Below are 12,922 nucleotides of genomic sequence, written 5' to 3'. Positions count from 1 at the left end.
TTCGCCCCTTAGAATATCCCCCTTCCTTCAGGCTAGATCAAGAAAGTCCCAGCTGCCTTGCAGGGGTCTCTGGCATGAAATATCACACACAACAAATTTGATTTGATCGAGCAGGGTTTGTTAGACATATCTTGGCAGGGGGTTAGACTAGATGATCCTTGCGGTCCTTTCTAACCCTTTGGTTCTAATAACATCTAGTAACACCACTGCTGATTTCCTGAGTAACAGTAATATGTGTTTCCTTCATTGTTTGTCAGAAGGAAAGAGAAGAGAGAGAAAGATCCCATAAATAACGTGAGGAGGACAAACCTAACAAAGTGAAGTAGGGGTGAAGAGGAGGACATGGCGTGGTTGCCAATTTCCTTTCAAATCTCACGCTAGCACCTTAAGGGTCACTTCACTAGAGTCACTGAGACGAAAGCCCTTAATTAACAGAGTCCCTAATGATCAAAAAATCGACCATTGTTTAAAAAAATACGTTTGGTGCTGATCCCTGTTTCAGTGCCTGGGTTAAGCACCTAGTGCCATGGGGCCCTGATCCTTGCTGGGCATTACTGTATTGTAAATAATTGATAATAATAAGGCAAGAGGGAGAGGGAGAGACCAAAGGAAAAGACACGGATTATGTAGGGACCCATCCTTAAGGTCCGGACCATCTTCCCCATTAGAACCTCACTCTTGTATTTCTCTGGCCATTTTACCAAAAGTTCTAATTCTACCAGCACCAGCAAGAGTTAATCCGTGTCACAACTTGGCTTTCTTTTGTGGAAATTAGGGTCAGGAACTTTGGAGGGTTTTCTAGTCCCTTGATTATTTTAAAAGCTTTCACTTCACAAAAATATTGGGCAAGAAGCTCATTATAAATATATGATTGATTTGTTCTAGTAATGAATGAAGGACGATTAGCCCCATTCATGCAGTTTATTGAGGAGGCCATTCTCTTTTTATTTCGGTTTCTAAACTCGTCTTTATGTTGATCCAATCAACCAAAGGGCCTGATTGCTCTGGCTGCCATCTTGGGTACAGTTATGTGACTTGTAAGAAAAACCCAAGCCAGTATTCATAACAGCCCGAACATCCAAGGCCTAACTCTCTTCTCCTCATGGTGTGACTCAGGAGAAACTAACTCCACTGAAATCAATGGAATGAGTAACCCCAGTGTAAAACTACTGTTTGACGAGAACCGGGCCCAAGTAGGTGAGGACAAATAGCCTCCTAGGACCAGATCCTTAGCTGATGCAAACTGGCATTGCCCCGCTGACTTTAATAGAGCCTGCTGCTTTACACCAGTCGAGGATCTGAACCTGACTTTGGTTTATGTATTGGATGCTCATATAATACCAGAAGCCACACCTTGTGTGACCTGTGTATTAATAGAGACAGATTTTAAATGTCTTGACATTTAAATCCTTTCAGCTGATATGAGCAGGATTAAATCAGAAATAAAGGGCAACGTTACATGTTGGGGCCTGGGGATCCATTTGGGTCAGGCTGCTGCCTAAAGTTTGATATGAATCACTATGGGCCCCATCCTGTTACAAATGAAATCATTGACAAAACTCCCATTGACTTTAGCAGGACCAAGATTGAGCCTGGTAGAATATAAGAATGGTCCTACTGGGTCAGACCAAAGGTCCATCTAGCTCAATATCGTGTCTTCCAGCAGTGGCCAGTGCCAGGTGCCCCAGAGGGAATGAACAGAACAGGTAATCAAGTGATCGATTCCTTGTCACACATTCCCAGCTTCTGGCAAACAGAGGCTAGGGACACCATTCCTGCCTATCCTGGCTAATGGTCATTGATGGACCTATCCCTCATGAATTTATCTAGTACTTTTTTGAACCCTGTTATGGTCTTGGCCTTCACAACATCCTCCAGAAAGGAGTTCCACAGGCTGACTGTGCACTGTGGTAGCCTCTTCCCAGCCTCCCCAGTCCCCACTGTGACACACAAGTGTAGCAGAGGGCAGGATTTGGCCTACTGAGTGTGTGTGTGTCTGTCTGTAGACATCCTGTATATCTTGTTTTCATGACAGCTGTAACAAACTTGTATCTCTGCATTAGAGATGGCCCTCAACGTGGGCCTCCATCTAAACTCTGTGGCGCAAACCCATCTAGAATGCATCTCATCTATGATGAGTAGATTTGGAACTCCACAGGGTAGCGAAAGCTGAAGGGTGAGCCACATAGAACCATGTAGTACAGCAACTCCCTGGTGCACCAAAACCTAAGGGGAACTCCTCGGCCCACTGGGTTTTGTCATGGTAGATGCCAAATTCCTTCTAGTAGAGACATTGAAGAATTTCAGCTCTTCATCTCACTTAAACTGAAGTGCTTTACATTTTAAGCCCGTGGGCGCTGCAGCTTAACTGGCTCAGTTAGAAGCTACTTTGCTTCTATCGGCACCCCATTTTAAAGGCCTCTGAAAGCTCAGTGGCCCTTAAAGGAGGTGCTAAGCTGCCCTCCTCAGCAGCCTACAGTTCTGGGCACTGGGCAGGTGAACCGGCTGAAAATTCAGCTAGTTCCGCAATTCAGGTCCTCATGTTTCATGACCTTAAAATGGGGGAGTTTTCACAAACACCCAGGAGATTTAGGAGCATGAGTTCCATTGAACTGGAACTGGTTTTCCTTTCATTGTTGAAGAGAGAAAGTTAAATCGGGGCAGGAAAGTTGCAAGCCCACTTGTTACAGCTGCAATAAAAGAAAATAGGGAATAAAGAGATGGGCTTTTACCAGCTCTGTCTAGTTTGCTCGGATTTGTAATTTACTTTCTCTGCTGATATCCAAGAGCTTGGGTGCGGCGGGGCTGGTTTTGCTTTTTTTTTGTTTTTGTTTAGATGCATTCTTGGAAGCTAAGCAAAGTGGCAGCACTCAGGGACCAATTGTCTCAGGAACTGAGCACCCTCAGCTCCCATCGACATCATCTGGAGTTTCTGAAAATGAGTCCCTGGGGGTGAAATCTTGGCCCTGTTGAAATCATTGGGAGTTTTGCCCCTGGCTTCAATAGGAGCAGGATTTCATCCCTAGCAGCCAGGCTTGGTTCTTCCACAAAGGGCAGAGTAAACAAGGAGCCCATGGGAGCAACAGATTGAGGGTCAGCAAAAATGCTTAAAGCCACATTTTCAGATGCGCTCACCAGTTTTGCTGTCCAGATTCTGGAAACGTGCATCCTGCTGTCTCACTTCCACTGTGTGTGCATTGTCTGAGCTTTGCTGCCCATCCTCCCAAGTCAAACACCCAAGGGTTAGGAGATAAAAGCTAGCAGTCAGCCACACCTAAAGAAAGCGGGTGAGAAAGGAATATTGCCTGAAATTGTATAGATTCAACAGGGCTCTTTTTATGCCACCTTTTCAAGGAAGGTCCATACCAGAGTCAGCAATCTCTGCTGGAAATCCATCCCTTGTCTCCCAGGGGTTGGAAATGAGAGCTGCTCTAACATCCACCAGTTGCTAAGAGCCCCCAAGGGCCTATATGCTAGCTGAGCATAGCCAGAGCACAACAAACTCCACCCCCGGCTCCTCCCCACTGACACACCTCTTGTGCTGAAGGTTGGCCTAGGAGCTGGTTACGCTGATTCTGTACCAGAGGAGATGTTTACAATTCTGTGGTGGCTTATGCACAGAGAATGGACTGGTAGGAGAGGATCTGCCCACAGGTGTTCTCAGAAAGGAACCAGGAAAATTGGTAGAACATAATACAAGACTCATCTGCCCCATCAACCATCCCTAAGTACAGTCAGTGATGCCTTGGCTAATAAGCCATATTCCCCCATAAGTACCTCGTTCAAAAGAAAAGCCATTCTATGGAATATAACCCTACCAGGGGCCAAGCAGAGAGTATTGTCCTATTAGGAGAAAAACATCTGTATTTGGAGCCTAATTCTGATCTGATACCTGGGTGCAATGCCTACTGAAATCAGTGGAAGATGCATTATGTAGCTGAATACAATATGGGGCCCCTGGGCATTTATACCGTGATTGGTGCTTAATTACTATATAGATTCATTAGACATGAGGCTGAAATAATGAGATCGGGGCTTCATCATTACCATGAAATCCAATGAGCAGCATAGGTCTGCAGTTATTACAGCCCTATTATTATTTAGTGCAATAAGACCTAGAGGCCACAATCATGGATCGGGACCCCATTGTGCTGGGCCACACACACACACCGTGAAAAGATACTCTCTGTCTCAAACAGCATATCAGAGAAATGTAAGATGAGAGTCAACAAGTGGATACAATAGGGAGGAGGCGGAGGAGAAAAGAGAACAGCGAAACCATAAAAGTTCCCCTGCTGCATTTGGCCACGCCAAGAACTTGCAAGCACAAGTGCACGGCAATAGAATCCTTGAACTACAAAGACTAATAATTACATATTGTTACACTCCAGATCCACCACCCATTTCCTGCCCTCCTAAGCATACTCAGCAGGGTTGCCTTGAAATGAACTAGAATCTCTCCAACTCTGAGGTGGAGGTGGAGGTGTCTATTGTCTTCCCATTTGGCAGCAATCTGTTAATTAAATCCGCCTTTTTAATCTTTTTTTCCTTGAGCCTTGCACTTGAATTGCTGATATTGTAGAAATCCATTCTTGGCTCGCTGATTGAGCAGGTTCATTCAGAAGGCAGCAGCTTAAACCGCTGGGTCCAAAGGGATGGCTTGTCAGATGAAAGCGAAAGCGAGCTGCAAAAAGCCATCGGGAAGATGTGAATCACAAAGCCCCTCTCAAAGGCATCAATCCATCGTCTGGGGGAGGCTTAGAGCCAAGGCTGGTGCTGTAGGAGCTCTTCATGTTCAGAGGAGAAGAGCATCATCCCTTCCCTGCTGGGACACTGCCTTGTTCAATATCTGCAATTACAAAATGCCAAGTTCCTGCTGAATCAGCCTCTGGAATCAAAGAACCAGCTGAGCCAGAGCATTTCCCCTGCACTTACCTGATTGCTCCTGGCAGCAGTTCACAAATTAGGTTGCATTGCAGGCACCACTGAGAAATCAGCAAATAAGGCTCCAGCTGTTCTCCTGGCTGGAAAGCAAGTTAACTGTTTGCCTGCTCCTGGAGACCTCTGTTAGAGTATCTCCAGGTGGAGCCTGCTTGCTGTACACTACCAGTGTTCTAGGCAGAGCCAGGCAACAGGGACGCTTAAAAGGAATCAAGACTAAACATCAAAATAAAATGTAGGAAGCAAAAGCAACTTGATCTAGGAGAAGAAGAGCGGCATTGACTATGGGCAAATGCAGCGCGAGTCTTTTTAATGTGTGGTTGGTGCCTAGATGCTATGGTGGTGGGTCCCCTTGAAATAGACAGAGTAGATTAGTCTGGACAGAACTTACTTGCTGGGATTCTACATGAGCCAGCTGCGTCCTGTTCAAGCCAGATTGCTGCCATACCCAGCATTTCAGGTAGAACATGCTGTTATTCACGCACTAGGCACTTCCAGCTTGAACCCACCTGCTCTGCTGCTGAATATAGCTTGGGTGCTTGGGTAGAACTCACCTGTTGTGCTGCTGAATGAATCAGGTACATCCAGGTTGCAATTAATGACCAGGTGCAATGTGCCTGCTGGAAGGGAAAAGGCTTTCAGCAAAGACTGAATGTGGCTCTGGCCTTATGAATCTTAGTCCATGAGTATTAAGTTCTATTCATAGAGCACCCTCATTGTTCACAGTGAGATGAACATTGTCTGCAAGTAACAGAGTCCTCTAGATGTTAAAGGTTCCAGGCCATTTACACTGATGTAAAGTGGGAGAAATTTTGATGACTCCAGTGTGAATGAGACTGGCACCTGGCCTATGATATGTAATGATCTGATGATTTCTGTTCAGGGACAGAACCCAGACTAGCATGATTAAGAATCAGGGAACCCTAAATGCTAATCCGGACTCCGGCACTGACTCTATCTGTGGCCTTTGGGAAGTCACCTAATGCCCATATTTTCAAAGAAGACTCAGCTTGTGTCTCAGTCATTGGGTGCTCTGTGCTGGACAACAGCTATCATGGTAGTTGCATCCAGGGAAAAGGGTTTTAGTGACGCACATGGTGATCATGGCTGTTAGTTCTGGGAGGAAGGGTTTGGGTGATGCACACAGTGATCATGGCAGTTGCATCTAGAGGAAGGGTTTGAGAGATGCACACAGCAATAATGGTAGGAATCACAAAGATACTGAGCCGCCGAGCTCTCATTGAAAATAATGGGAGTTAAGCCCCTAAATAATTTTTGTCACTTGCACCCTGAGGGCCTGGTTTTCAGACAAGCTGAGCAGCCACAGTTTCTGCTGATGTGGTTCAGGGCCAGGTGGGCTCAGCACCTCTGACAATCATGCTTCTAGTTAACTAAAGTCAGGTGCTTAAAAACTGGGGCATCAAAAATTAGAGGCCGCTTTTGAAAATTTGCGCCTCCCCTTCTGTGCCTCGGTTCCCCCATTTGTAAAATGAGTAGAGTAACACAGGTACTGACCTCCCAGAAGTGTTATGTTAATATCTGAGTTAGTTAATGTCTGGCATGCGCTCGGCGTGTGAAACATGCTGTATAGATGCTATTGGTTTAGGGCTATCACAAGTTCAGGACTGGTCCTATTTCTGTTGAAATCATTGGCAAAGCTTACCAGGTGTGATCCTCACATCTGCTCCAGCTCCCATATGCCATGTAAAAGGACTGGAGCAGCTTAAACAGACTGTACTGTTGAAGGCAGCCGTAAAGCTGTGTTCCAGTGATCTCCTCACAAGCCCTGGAGTAGGGGGTGCATTGGGGTAGGGTTAGGGGTGGGAGGGGTAGGTCAGGATGGGGGCTCCAGAACACAGCACTGCAGAGATTCCAGGCAGTGCTGTAGCCCTCAGGACAGCCAAGGACACCACTATAACTTAAACAGGCCCCCAGGGCTGTCTGAATTTCACCAGGAGCCCCAGAGGAGCCAAGGGTTGGGAGGTCACAAAAGCAGCTTAGAGCCACCTTAGGCCTCCTCCCAATGGGCTGCAAGTTCTGTGCAGTATTCCTGAGACGTGCAGGACAGAATAGGACCCACTGTTGCTTTAAAGAGAGCAGAGTCTGACGCTTGCTTTTTATACAGGCTAAATGTGCAACATACCCCAATTTCAGCTATACCTTTTCCACCCTTAGGGGAATTTGAATAATGAATCTTGCGCCACTTCTTTTACACTGTACTTCTGAAAGGGAAACCGAGAGATGCACGGAGGTACAACTGCACTCTTTGGCACTGCAGATTGGCTGTGCCATCAATAAACTTTGCACCTCCTGCTTTTGTAGAGTTTCCTCATTTACACCAGGGATCAGGGTTGTTTCGCTGAGCCTCCATCAGAACATAGGGGTCCTCAAACCAGCTCATGTCAAGTTGAGTTATTTCTGCTGATCTAGGGTAACTAGGGAAAGCTGCCAGTTATTTTATGATGATGTGGGAATACCCAGAGTCATTAGTCACAGGAGATTATGATGCATGTGCTTTTAGTGTACCACAGTATTCAGTCAGCCTGCAAGTGACTAATTGCTTGCAATGTGGTGGCTGCATGTCACTGCATAAGACATCTGGCCCAAAGCCTTTCACTGTGGGAAAGAAACTTCTCTCGGGGAGAGTTAGGAAGCAGTTAGGCTAATCCACCTGATTTAGGAAAGAATAATAAGTCTTTCTAGCTTCCGCATACCATCCCAGCAGCCTTTCCTCCTCAGCAGTTCCCAGCTTTCCCCCACCTCATGGCCCTTCATTCTGTCCCAACCTAAAAATTTCCTCTGGTGGTTCATCCTCAATGTACCTTCACTGCCAGCTGACACACTGTGCATGAGTTCTACTCGGCTGATTTAGCACATTATTGCTTAAATACTTGGGGCTAAATGCAGATGAGGTGCAACTCCATTGATTTCAACAGAGATGCACCTGTTTACACCAGCTCTGAATTTGACCTTGTGTGCTCCCTGTTTCTTAGATTCTGGGCCAGATCCTCCATTGGTGTAATGTGTCTAGTGCTCCACTGACATCAACAGAGCTGTGATGAGTTACGGCAGCTGAGGATCTGGCCCCTTGTTTTCTGAGGTGATGTTTGCATCTTGCCCTGCTAGCTATCAAAACCACTTCAAATACTGAGCCCCAGAGGATTGTGAAATGTCCCCTTTTCGTCCCATGCAAATGAAGAGAACTTCTACCTTTTCGATTCCCCTGTTCTCCTGGGGGCCCTTCTCCGTGCCTGCCTTGAAATTGGAATGCTCTCGAGGGCGGCTGTGTACCAGAGTGTTGTAGATGCTGTTCACAACGTTTGAACAGTGCCTTGGCTATGACAGGCCTGATTCTGCCTGGCAGTGTGTTGTGATTGACACCCCCGCACGGGGACTGTAAAAGGCCCGCTTATTGGACGTGCCGCCTTTTCCACTCACTTGCCCCAGGTGTGAGTGTCTACACAAGATGCAAAGCGGTGGGGAATCAAGCCCAAGGAGATGACCACAGTTGATGAAATCAACCCACCCAATGCAATAACACTGCTCAGAACAGTCCTCCAGGCAGGGCTGGTTGGCTCAATAAAAACATGGATTGGTGTTAACCCTCATTGACATCACCTCTGCCACCTCACACTAGGGTACGATGGACATCTGCAGCTGAAATCTAGGCAATGTCTACTTCTGTCTCCTGTCTTCCGTGAAGAAGTAGAAGTATGTGTGGCTTATATAACTATAATTTCATGCAACAGATGAGGGTCTTTGCTTCATGAAGACCTCTAGGGATCTCACTATTGCAAGTGATTTCACAGGGAAGGTGCTCAGATACCATGGTGATGGGCGTCAGTATACAATCCTAAAATGGATAGGTTACTTAATGATCTAATACTGACATAATATCATTCAGCATTCCCATACCGCTTAATAAAACTAGCTGAGCCATACAATGGATAAGGAAGTTTTATTATCAATATGAGGAAACTGTTCCTTCTTTGTCATGCCGTGGGGTGCCTTCATGTTTAGCACTGAAACAGGCTATTCAGCCACAACCACTCTCCCAAACATCACTGTTGCAGTTCGGAAAACTTCCCAGGGGGCAGAATCCTAGGCTGGTTGGTGTAGGGATTGAGAAGGACCACTCCAATTGCCAATCTCAGTTCTCCGCTTCCAGCGGGAAAGCACCCAACATTAACTGCCATCAGCATATCTAGCCTCACCAAAAACACGTCTGGGGGATGTGCTGTAATTACCTCACAGTAGAGTTTGTTCCACTGTTTCAGTGTTCTTGATCATCAGACATTTTCTGGTAGCCCGGTAGCATAGCTCCTTTGCCAGTATTAGTCATTTACTCCTTCTCATGCCTTTCGTGCAGCATGAAATGTTCATTCGTTTCCCTCCTTGCTACCCTCATCACAGTTCAGCTAGCACTATCTATCCTACCTAGAGCATTACTTCTTTAAACAGTCCTTCCTTAAGCAGCTGCTGTCTCGAGCTATAAATTGAAGGCCCAATCCTATTCGTCCTGAAGTCAATGGGGAAAAAAATGTTTCCTTGAAATGTTTCTGAGCAGCCCAAGTTGTTTCTCCGGACACCGAGGCAAAAAGCTCGTCTTTTGAAAAGTGCCATAAGATCTTTATGAACACAAGACAAGACCTAGATGTTATGTGTCATCCAACAGGATCTTCAGCACCAGGACAGTAATGTCTCGGAGGGAAAGGTGCTACCTATTGAATCCCCGGTGGCAGAGCCAACTCCCAAGCATCACTTCATTCCTTCCTCTTGCTACCCAACACAGAAGCCCCAGTGCACTTCCTGCTATTGGTTGCTGCCATGTGTCATTTGAAAAGAATCTCAGAGTTGCTTTCTTCTAATACTGAACAAGGAACTTCATTGGACTAAGGAAAACCAGATCATCCCTAAAGTCCCCAACACCACCGTTTCTCACTATGTCTGGCCAACAACTTCCCCTTCCCAATTCATTTCCTGGTACGATTTTAAAGAAACGGCCCACGCATCCTCAGAATTGCTGCTCAGAATTCAGGCAGCAAGACAGAGACAGCCCACTCCTTTTCAGCTGGGGCTGCTCAGGTTATAGGGAGAGCTCCCTTCTCTCCAATGTTCAGAGCTTCCCCTCCTGGTCACTGCTGGCCACAGTCAGGATAGTGGGCTAGGTGGACCTTTGGTCTGACCCAGTAGGGCCATTCTTATGTTCCTGTTCTGCTCTCCTTTAACTAGCGTGTAACCCACTGATGAAGGTGGTACATCTCTGTGCCCAGCCCACAGAGGCTGTGAGGCTCTTACAGCCCCATCCACAGAGCCTGGCTTCTCAGCTCAAGCTGTGAAGACTCTTCTGTTCCATTTCAGGTAGGTTCTTATCCCTCCCAGAGTGCCTTGCGGCAACTCCTACTTTCAGCCTAGCCCAGTTCAAACCTTGCCAAAATGGCAGCAGCCACGATTCCACCAAATAAACCAGAGAGCTCAATCCTAGTGCTGTTAGCAAACTAAATCAAAACCCCACCAGGACCAAATCATTTTCACAGCAATGCTCTTGGCCACCGGAGCTAGGTAGATAAAATGTGTTTCCTGCTCCTTCCATCTCAACGGTGTCTGGTTATTTTTACTCCCCTCCCGGTCCTATAGCCAGAGGGGGGTAATTGCCTAGGCCGGGGGGTACATAATCTGCTCTTATTTTGCTTCCTTGGAGGAAGTGCACCCTCTGGGGAGACAAGTTTTCCCAGTGATGGGCGCATGAGTCATCCGACGCTGTGTATTTTCACGTCAGGCAGACAGTGGCAGCTCTGTGATCTATCACGCACCCGCATTCTGTAAACAAGTCAAGAGGCTCTTAAAATGGCATGGACGCTTCTTCCTGCTATCTGAGCAGTGCCGCATAGCCCTGAATGGGGGAGGGGCTGCAGCGCATCAGAGCATGGAGTCCAAAAGAAATATCAAAGCGCTTCTGAGCTCTCGGGGCTGGGCCAGGTCCTTAGGAAGTCCATCCCAGCAGGAACTGGAGTAGCTGAGTACTAACAGGGTGGAGGGTGACTAGCCGACTCCCCGCTCCCCTTCGTCACACCCAGACTAGACAGGCAGACCCCATCCCCCACTCCCAGCAGGGACCTCAGGCTTCAAGCTGGCCCAGCCACATGGCCTGGAGAGGAGGAATCCCTGGGGACAGACGTAACCCTTAAGAGCAGAGAAATCCTCAGGCAAGCAGGCTGTTTATTGCAGGACTAACATAACTTTCACAGAGCAGCAAAACCCAGTAGAGCGGTGATTGAGCATCCCCCCCTGCCCCCCCACCATCTCCTGGGGTCCCTTGAAAGCATTCCAGTTCCTGGTTCCATATAGCACCTGGCGTGTGCTGTTTAGATACTCGGAACAGAAAAGCTCAGGAAGATGGCAGGGCTTAAAAGCAATCTCTCCAGAGGTTAACACAGGCAGAGCAGATTGGGTTCTGGTGCCATCTGATAAAGCCTGACAGCATCAGAATAGCTCCCATGCTTCCTGGAACCCAGCGGATCCCAGCCATGTGCCAGCTGCCGCAGGAGGGCCGAATCTGGCTTGCTTTAGTCCCTCCGGTAATTCCCACTGGCTACTCAACTGAGCAAGGCAAACAGGGTTTGGCCCTTCCATTCCGCCGTGATGGGTGTGAGGCAAGCAAGCTGCCTTGGTGCCAACCCACCAGGTGTGCTACAAGATTGCAGAGAAGCGAACAGATGGCAGGAGCCTCCACAGTGCTTTGTCTGCTGCGGCAGGTGCTTTGTCACATCAGCTCTTCATCACCTTCCCTTCCATTGGCGTTAGCTGCATTGCCAGTTGGCTGCTTCCCCTCCCCCCGCCCTCCCCCCTGCAAGGCTGTGCTGGCACCATCTGCATCCCAGGAGGGCGCCGATGTGCCAATCAATTGTTCTTAGCATGAGATTTAAAGACGAAAATGAAAGAACAAAGGGCCAGATCCCCATAGCTGGTGTCGAGCTCCACTGATGGCTGGGAAAGGAAGATTTACACCCACTGAGGATCTGGCCCTATGTACTTGTAGCTTGCCAATATGGTGACTAAGGGACAATTGTCTACAAGTATCTGAAGGGTGTCAATACCCAGGTCCAGAGTCTGCTCCTCTTACTCCTGAGGAGTAGGACTGTACACTGTGAATAGCCCCATTGACGCTCATGGATGTATTTTTAAAGCATGTCAAGGGTGCCTAGAGCATATCGATAGATGCCCTTTTTAGCACTGCTACAAATCTAATCAATAAATAAATGGTGTTTTCCTGTAAAATGCAGGTTGGAGGGGGGAAAGTTCCTTGCTATAGGAAGCCAGGACCTGCCTATCAGTGCAGCCCAGTGGTCAGTAAAGTCTGATATACTTTTTCCAACGATGGCCAATACCAGATGGCAAGAGTTGTGTAATAACCTGCCTATCTGGGCAGTTTTGCCTAATCCTGGGCAGTTAGCGGTTGACACATACTCTGAGCCCAAGTGTGCATAGCGCTTATTTTTCTTATCTTATCTTCTGTAACTGATCTCATTGTCCAGATAAACAGCCATTCTCTTTGCTTCAATAACATCTTGTGGCAGTGAGTTCCACAGGCTAATTTTGATGTCCCTTCAGTTTTAAATCTGCTGCCTTTCGATTGCATTGACTGTTCCCTTGTTCTGGCATTATGACAGAGGGTGTTCCTGTTCACCCTCTTATCCTGCTTTACACCATTCTTTATTTCATAAACATCTATCACAGCCCCTGCTATTCATCTCTTTTTCCAAACCAAACAGTCGCAATCTTTTTAAGTTCTCATATTTGGAAGACTTTCCATTCCCTCAGCTTTTTTTGTCACTCATCTCTGAAACCCCTCTATTTCTGCTGCTTCTTTTAGGTGCTGGGAGGACCAGACCTGGACACAGGGTTGAAGGCTGATTTAGACAGGGCTAGCTTGTTGACTGTCTGTATGATGTAGCCTGTGGAAGTAGTAATTTGCTGCCGG

General features: G+C 47.2%; 1 protein-coding gene across 1 annotated transcript in view; it reads left to right on the top strand.

The window, feature by feature from the left end:
* Positions 1 to 12,922, top strand: part of VIPR1 (vasoactive intestinal peptide receptor 1) — a 187,073-nt gene that overhangs the window by 150,374 nt on the left and 23,777 nt on the right. The window lies entirely within an intron of this gene.

This window comes from Chelonoidis abingdonii, chromosome 2, assembly GCF_003597395.2.
Source record: "Chelonoidis abingdonii isolate Lonesome George chromosome 2, CheloAbing_2.0, whole genome shotgun sequence".
NCBI lineage: Eukaryota > Metazoa > Chordata > Testudines > Testudinidae > Chelonoidis > Chelonoidis abingdonii.
This window is presented reverse-complemented; position numbering and strand designations above follow the sequence as displayed.